Raw genomic sequence first — 9,737 nt, 5'->3', positions numbered from 1 at the left:
AAAAAAATCCGCGGTCAAGACAGCGCAAAGCGGTCTATTTGTCCGTTAAATGAATAACACCCAAAAATGCACGTGTGAAGCGGAAGTCAAACCAGCGCCTGGTGTGACCAGCAGGGAATCACTCAGATGTATGCTGAAACTAATATACTGCTGCACCAGATACCCATACCTGCAGATTTTCATGGAGACAGAGTCCTATGAAACTTTCTAAGGCCCTTTCAGTGCATTTAATTCGTTTTAATACCAGTAAGTGGCGCCAAACATTTCTCGAGCTCTGCTTAGTTGGCGCCCCATATACTCGGAAAGAAAACATTTCTGACACATAAGCTAACCAGCATGCGAAAAAATCCGGGGTCGAAACAACGCAAAGCGGTCTATTCGTCAGTTGAATCAAGAATACCCCAAAACGCACGTATCATTTTGGCGGGAGAACGCACGCTGTACCACGTTCTGTGTCACTAAACGCCCCAGTCGCATCAAGAAATCATTGTGCCAGCGCATTTTGGTTGATAGAATGCAGATCTCTGTAGCTCTATACCTCACTAAGGCTGTTCTGGACAATAAACTGTATCTCGATCAGTAGACATAGGACGGATAATTCAAAGGAACACACCATTTAAAAACGAACTACGTTCGGGGATGGACACACGATTTTGAAACTGTAGAGTGAGACCTGAGTCATTTATTTCTTACGGCCACTTCGTATAAGTACAATTTAGATTCCAAGTATAGTCTAAAACTTTACATTTTTCCCAAGTGACTAGAGATGTTGACATCATGCTCTCACAAAATGTTTGAATAACGTACGTAACCGATCATTTTGAAAGGCATTTTCCTTTAGGAAGTCTTGCTCGTTGGCAGAAACAAAGGCGTTTTTAAGGTACATGTACAAGTTTTAACCAAACGAAAGGTTAGGCATCACATACCAGGCTACCGAGTCACCTTCCACCCAACGAGTTCCAAATGAGATTAAAAACAATTCAAAGTCTGAACTATCAAGCTATTCCCATTTAAATCTCAACTGGATCCAGGTATAAGCTCTCCGTGAAACTATCGCTTTGAGCGGATCCATGCATTGGCGACGACGCGCTGCGCGGGGGCGAGGAACGGCATTGCGGAAAGACTAACGCCAAGGGATGGGCGCGCTAAATAGCGAATAACGCCGTTTTCAAAGAGGTTTAAACAGAGGGTTAGGAATAGCATTTGGGGTATAGTATTTAGTATTATAGGGTTTGGTAGGGGCCGAAATTTATAAATGAGGCCTTTCTTAAAAAACAGTGTTACAAAGAAATTGCATCACGGGACTCACGTATAAATAGCCACAGTCTAATTTTATACACTGTGACCATTTTCACGCGAGACCCGTATGACGTGAGTCCCAAAATGTCATTTTGAGTTATCATGGTCTCCGGTCACTTCGTCATTTGGTCTTCACATTCGAATGGCTTAGTGACTGCATCCATTGATGGATCGAAACTAAAGAACTAGCTTCTCTAACTACAGTCAGCAGGCATGACTCACCCCTGCTGTATCATTGGCATGGTTCGATAGGCAAATTCCGTATTCTGCTGGGAAAACACAATTTGCCTGTCAAACCAAACTTTAAGCGTCGTTTTAGAAGAATGTAAAATTAAATTATCTGTAACGTCTATATTGAGAAGCGCTTTGGTCATCCCGATTAGCAGATATAATAGCAAAGTACCTCTATGGGACGAAGAAAGTTTGATACACTTCCTTATCGTTACCAGAAGACATTCGTCTAATGTTACATTTTATTCATAGGACACTGAAATGGGAATGAATCAGAGATAAAGAGATCAGCATGGGTGTTGCTCAGAGACAGGCGGTTTTTGAACATGTTGTCGATAACTTGGTTTTTAAACATGTCGATCTAAAAATGAAGGGCCAAACATTAAGCCAAATCATGTGTGTTGCCATATGTCTGATAACAAAAGCAACAAAATGTCTCACTGTTAATTATTGGCACGTCGGAGATTGCGAATTGAGTAAGCGTAGGGGGAGGTGTATGGAAAAGGGTGAGCTTGGTTACCATCAGGGATCACGAATGCTTCAAAAGAAGGTAATAGGCCATCAAAACAACTTCATTTGATATCTTTTGAACATGTCAAATTGTCAAGAAGGTTGTTTGGAGCTTGATTCAAATAGTTGACCATCTCAGTAATTTCCGTTTTCACTCGAAGGCATCAACTCGTCAGATTTCCGGCGCCGCCAACGGAAGTTTTCTCCTGCTACTTGTTCTTGAACTCGGCCCTTTAGATTCGTTGTCTGTCATTTTGCCGCCCCTCCCCCGACCAAAAAAGTAGCTACGCCGCTGCAATGATGAACACCTAACTCGTTGGCTCAAGTGTTGACTCCCTGGCAGTGTCCCGTTGTTGACATTTGTTAGATGTTCCCCGAGTCAGGTCAACAGGACTCTGCAGTTTCCCGGATGTAGTCGTTATCAGCTTTCATAGATTGCGCACTTTGCACGGAATGTATCAGCTTTTCATGTCTTGGGGATAAACCACAGCTGAAATTGAAATGCGCAGAATCAAGAATTAACGAATACTAAGAATATTGAACTTCAGAGGGTGGGTGTTGCGAAGCAATTGCATTACGAAACTCGCGTATAAATAGCAATGGTCTTTTTTTATACACTGTGACCATTTTCACGTGAGACCCGTAGTATGACGTGAGTCCCAAAATGACATTTTGAGCTGTCATGATCTCCGGTCACTTCGTCACATGGTCTTCACATTCGAATGGCGTAGTGACTGCAACGATTGTTGGGTCGAAACTAAATGTTTAAACTAAAGAACCAGCTTCTCCAACTACAGTCAGCAGGCATCACTCACCCTTGCTGTATCATTGGCATGGTTCGATAGTCAAATTCCGTATTCTGCGAGGAAAATGCAATTTGGCTGTCAAACCATACTTAAAGAGTTTAATCATCTGCAACGTGAAGGGCCAAACATTAAGCAAAATAGGGTGTGTCGCCGTGTGTCTTATAAAAGGATGTCTCACTGTTAATCACTGGAATGACGGAGACATTTATTGCCAATTGAGTAAGCGGAGGGGGAGGTGTATTGAAAAGGGGGATCTTGATGACCATCAGGGATCAAGAAAGCTTCATAAGGAGGTAAACAAGACATCAAACTCCTTCATCTGATCTCTTTGAAATCGTCAACCAGGTTCTTTTGATCTTGATTCAATTAGTTTGCCATCCCTGTCTTTTCCATTCTCTCTCGGATACATCAACTGGTCTGATTTCCTGCGCCATCAACGGAAGTTCTATCCTGCTACTTTTCTTGCCTCTCGAAGCTGTCATATGCGTGATGAGGGGGTCGGGGGCATATGCACCCTCGTTTTTTCATCTCTATTTATCCTCTTTGGTGATCACCTTCGTGTCCTTCCGATTGGCAACATGTTCGTTGTCCATGACGATCACCTGACTCGGTGGCTCAAGTGTTGATAACCTTTCTCAGTCCTGTGACATCTGTTAGATATTCCCTGAGTCTGGTCAGTAGGTCTCGCGGTTTCCCTGATATAGTCGTCATTATCAGTATTCACAGTGTGAACAATTTGTACAGAAGGCATCAGCTAATCATTTCTTTTGGAAGAACCATACCTGATGCTGTGCTTGAATGTAATAGGGATGTCGAACGATCTATATGTTCGTACACAGTTACAATCTGAGGAATGATCACGAATCCTCTTTCATTATTGGTCCTTCGTCTTCTTGTTCTTGCAGGACAGTGCCCTCGGCAATATGACAGCCTCACAAAGCCAAGGACAACACGGTTCGGGGAGAGGATTCTTAGGTGCCCCCCCCCCCCCATAATAAGTAAGAACGCACGATTTTAGCGCTATTTCGGAAATCAGACCAGACATTCCAGATGGTGCCATTCAGTACTATTAGAATACCCAACACAGTATTGGATCGACATGTACACGTATCTCAGATTTGGCTTATTATCCGGCATAAAAGTGGGAAAGAGACCCTTAAGTCAGACTGGTTTCAGCAATGAAGCGGGAGAAAGCCAAATGTGTAAAGCCGGGTGGTGGTGATAGGTGGTCCTTGTAGGTAAATGTGTGGTATTACACCGATTACTGCAAAGCCATTATTTACAGCGAGCATTCATAGTGGCGTCGAACAAAGGATATCACTGATTATGATTGAAGAGGTGAATGGTTCGATGACGTCTCAGATATTTTGTTTAGCACAGGTACATGTACACACAGGGTCCCCCAGCAGTACTCATACCACCCAAACATGTCACAGATTACCACCGCAACCTCGAGTATCTTATAGCAAGATACGTGGAAAATTCAGGATATTTTTACTTTTTAATTTACGAGTATAAGCCAAATACTCATGTGTTTCGGGTGAAATATAATGGCTCATATTTCCTGCGAAAGCCGAGAGGATCATTTACCTACTTTGATAAGTTCCTCTTGATTTTTGATGGCCCTGAAGTCTACATGTATGATTTTACAAAGGGTATTGTAAACGGTAGTCTAATTCTGCCCAAGGAGGGCAGGCAGTGTCTCGAAAAAGAAGTAAACTACCCCATATATACCGTGGTTTTACTTTTAAACTTTGCTGAAAAGGCCTTCATGATGTGCGTTGATGGTTCCCAGAGTATTTTTTTGTTTGACTACTACGTAGAATCAGGCTCAGAGCCTGTTCTACGGTTAACTAATAAAACGCATCTTCACTTTCCTCATGTTGACCGAGTAAAGCCAACCTGGTTCGACCACAACTTATTCGCAGTTGGTTTTATATATCAGCGTGAAAACTATTTAACTGTGGCTGTATATCATTACAAGCAAGGGCAATCATCCGGGTATAGCTTACTAAAGACACACTTAATCCAAGGCAACTCAGGCGGGGCAAAATCGTTTGGCATCTTATCAAACCCAAACTATGGAGTTAAATTTGTCCTCTTGAAAAAATATCAGAGCGGGCTGATAGTAAGCTTTGGGTTTGTCATTGAGTGTAACAAAAACAAGCCTCTACAAAAGGCCTACATAAGAAAAATCTGCACACACATAAGTCTTGAAAAATATTCTGGCAAACTTGTTTACATCAATGAGAAGGGGCAAATATTGCACATGATTCGTTCAAAACCTTTTAAATCAAACACAAAGTATGTGGTTAGATATACAAGAGCAGACTGAACAAGAAAAACTCTGAGACATTGGCCCTCATAACCTGTCCACTGTAATGTATTTTTAGTACGCATCAATTACTTTCACCTACCACCTGGTGGTTTTCCGAGTTTCGTTTGAGGACTTCAAACAAATGTCCGAGATCTTTGGGAGCTGGTATTCCGCCCCTGTCCCTGCTGAGCGAAGACTGGTGTTGGCGATTCCTGACGATGACTGCTGGTCTTGTCGGGCGACCAATTAGGCCATTCGGAGCAGCCACCATCAACCATTGTTTTGACAGGGTCGGCATAAAAGGCCTTGAATTGAAGGATGACCACGCTAAATGTGCGCCTTTAGGATCTGCAGTTTTGCAATTTTAGTTGAATATGCCAAAACACCCAAAGAGCTCTTATCAGATTGATGTTGCATTTTTGGCTTTAGTGTTTGAACGAAATATGTTGGCATCAGTGTTTGATTCCTCTCATTCGTCTAACATCTTTTGTTCAAACACTGAAGCTGGATATGCAAAATCATGCCAGTTCAAAAATCTTAAAATATACACTCCTTGGATGTCTTGGAAAACACTAACCACAATATGAGGTAAATGTCAATTTGATGTACGGTTTATACAACGGCTCAGTTGAAGGAGGCAGTCCTCAATTTGAAGCTGGATAATCTCGGAATGAGGCAGTCAGTTACTAACTAGTTCAAAAGTCTGACATTATAAACTAGGTCATTCACCTAATATATTTTTTCAAGTACACTTGCTTTGTTCTACGTCAGTGAAAGACTGTCTTGATAAACCTTACAGAGCAGTAGCTAGAGGGGCTTGGCGCGCGAGAGAGGGCAAATGTCCCTCCAAAGAGTTACAAAAAACGTCTTTTTCATGCACGTTTTTGGCTGATTTTTAAATTGACGGAGGACAAAAGAGGTGTTTGTCCCGCCCCCAATGACAAAGAAAAGCTGGCTTATGACCGGCAAGACTACTAATAATGATGAATATTACAATCATCGTCAAAGATGACGGTATCAAGAAAACTGAAAATATTGACTCTGTGATATTTAACGGTTCTATCACTTACTTATTAAGGGTAATCTAAATCTACGATACAGACGCAGAATGAGAGCGATGTTTTTACCACCTGTGATATTACGAATTGGCAGCAATGATAGGTTGCTTTATAATCACGTGACTGGCGCCATTGGTGTCCTGACAGACATCCGTGGTAAACAGGATTACAACGTGTGCATGTTTCGGCTGAATTCAAAGCAAGGTATATTCGTTCTCACCCATAGGACAATCCTTCATGTAAACAAATTAGTGTGCGCTAAACTGTATCTAGCAAGCGATGCACTGGTCTATGATAGATACATCGTCTTAAGTTGCTGGGAAGAGCAAAAGTATCTGACATTTATCCTCTTTGACGTCAGACTTGGCATCGGCACTAGGAAACTAGTCATACCGGAAACGGACCCGTGTGTAAGTGGGGTGTATGTGTCGAAGTTCGATATTTTGCTCCGACACGGGACATTAGTCATTGATTGCAAGCGATATAGCCAGTCTGTCATTAGGATGTATTCATTTAATCTGAATGAAAGCGCCGTTATTAGACCTTCGTCCAAAGGCGCTATCGACATAAACGTCCCGGTGTCTGCTTACGACAGATTTTTCCTTGGCGAAGACTTCGTGTACTTTATCATTGGTGAAAAAGAAGGGAACGATTATTCAGGATTGTATTTATACTGGTTTAGAAGAAGCAAACATTTTACTCTCCCAGGCTCCAGCACCGAATTTAGTTTCATTATCAACTTTACAGATCTCCAGTTATTATCTTACAACTATTGGTTTAGGGAATCAGACCGCCTTATAATTCTAACTGCGGCCCTTGGAAGGAATAACGAGCAAATATTGACAGCATTCTTTGGATTTAGAATCAGTTGCGTCATGAGCCGCGTCGATACAACCTTAGCCATTGAACATGTTGACATTGATTTGAGATACCAGATTTCCAGAAGCACGTTAAAGGACTTCATCCAAATGTTAGACGGCACGGTCTATCATATTGTAAGGGTTTCCAAGTCCGTGACGAAAAGGTATTGGAAACACGTGGAGATATTCACAACAAACGACTGATCATCAAGGGCCAATTTTTATATGAACAATTTGAGTTGATTATGACAGAGTCTTTCTATACAGTATAGAAAGACTCTGATTATGAAGAACACAGGTCTCTTGAGTTTAGGGAGATGCTATTCTAGGTTTTTTATGATGCGCGAAGTGTATCATCATGTCGCCTGGCCCCCGCGGATAATAATGTCGACAGAGGTGGAAAAGGTTGACGTTTGTCGGAACAAAATGTCCTTGGCGCTCTTAGAAAATGGCCTCCTGTTCACATATTTTCGCCTTTTTGGCCATGGATATGGGCATGATAGTGAAAAGAGATGTCTTTGCAGTGCTAACTATGAAATCTATTGAAGGGCAGTTTGATACGGTGAAGGCTGAAACTAGCTGTAGTAAGCTGGCTGGAGTGGTTTAGTTGTAACCCTTTGTTCCAGGTAAGGAATTGACACAATGCTGATGGCAGCACCAAATTTTAAAGGAAATTATCGTTACCGACATGCTGCAGCCAGCTAGAAAGTGGTGATGACTCATGACTTACAGGTAACAGTAGTTCAGTAAGTGAAGTCAGAATACAATTTAAAAAGCTTTAACTATTATTCATGAAAGTCGAGTGGTCACAATACAGAAAACAATCCTGAATAAAGAAACGAACAGTATTGGCAGTCGACAAGGACATGGATTTCGGTAATCATTTACATAAAACAGAGAGAGTTGCTAACTCCTCCCAGAACTTTTTGTGGAACCCCCAAGTATTAAAAAATTCACTGACTATCGTAGAGAAGAACTCGAGAGTAACAGTGACAGTGACAGTGTACCATTGATTTTTTAAGTAAAGCATGGTGTTGCGATGATTTGAATTTTGTGCTGTCTATGTATTTCCACTTGACTAATTCCTATGCCAATGGGCTGAAGAAACTAAGTGTTAACCGTTTCATTGCCAAATGCGACTGTGGTCGATGTGGCCTTATGTTACCGTGTGGAAACTGCGACCACATTCGTTTGGGCAAATGACTTGACTGTGCACATCGCTTGAATCTATAGGGCGGTTCGAATACATTTTCTTCACAATTTTTGGAAAAACAAAAAGTCGGATTTGACGATTATATCAATTCGTCTCGTAATGTTCTCTCAAGGTGTTTCATCAGGTTCTGGGAACCATGGCATGATCGAGTCAGAATCCATCACTGCGATGTTGGTTAGAAGAAGGTTGCACCGACAACTCTGTTGTCAAGGAAACATGTCATCTTAGTTAAGGGATAGGAATTTATTTTTTCATCGTTTTCTTTGCCACATTTCAAGCATTTGTTGGTAACTGACTTTTTGGTCGTTTTATCTTTGATCTGCAGTAAGCCGTGTCGATGATAGAATTCTTCATTGTATCAACTGTGTCATAACACCAGGAGCTGTCGTCACTATCAGGTTGTCGGGTCACAAAGGTGGGCAACGTTTCCTCGTCCTTGACATCTAGGAGAATTAAATCACCATCGTCATTAAGAGAAACTGAAAGGATGACAAGATAATATAGGTGCAGAAAACATGGCAGGTCAATTAGTCCTTAATAAGTAGGTCAGTAAGTTAAGAAAGTAGGTCAGTTCAAACCAACTCCTCATAAGCTGAAGTTGCCAAAAATGTCGAGATTAGCTATAAAGGTCGTTAGGTGAGCGTGTAACGAAAGATGGTCAGTTGAAATGTAATCCACAGAGTCGCTTAAGTTTGATGCAAACATGAATAACTTGGCGTTAGCAGTCATCAATAAGTAGGTCACGAAAGTTGGTCAGTCCAAATATGCCTAAAATAAAGTAAAGTTTGATATTTATCACGACCACCTTGGCTCGAACTGTCATTTAGTGGGCCAGTAGATCATACAAGTAGGTCAGTTCAAACCAACTCCTCATATGCTGAAGTTTAATACCAAACGTCTAGATTAGCTCTAAAGGTGAAGGTGCGACAGTCACAAAATATGGCCAATCTAATGCTCATAAACTGAAGTTTGATGCAAAACATAAATAACTTAGCGTTAATGGTCATCAATAGGTAACGAAAGTGGGTCAATTCAAACATGCCAAAAAAACTAAAGTTTGATGCCAATCACGACTACCTTAGCTCGAACGGTTATTAAGTCACAAAAGTGGCTCAGTCCAAACCTTTGAATTAAAACCAAACACGACTACCTTAGCTCCGGCGGTATTTAATAATGTTGAATTCCATGACAATCGACAGATTTGACCTTGACCTAATGTCCACAGTCACAGACGTCAAGGTTTTTTAATCATAACAGTGGGTGCATCCTCGAATCATTCCCTCTTCCACATTTTAGGTAGCCGTCTGACTTTGCGTGGACAACGCAGTGGGTGCTGCTCAATAAGCAGGAGAGTCATCTCAGCCATAGTTTGCCTTCCCACCACTGGAGCTTGGGAGTATGGTATATCGTGGTGATCATCGGCGGGGTGCCGCTCGAATAATG

This window comes from Lineus longissimus, chromosome 8, assembly GCF_910592395.1.
Source record: "Lineus longissimus chromosome 8, tnLinLong1.2, whole genome shotgun sequence".
NCBI classification, from domain to species: domain Eukaryota; kingdom Metazoa; phylum Nemertea; class Pilidiophora; order Heteronemertea; family Lineidae; genus Lineus; species Lineus longissimus.
This window is presented reverse-complemented; position numbering follows the sequence as displayed.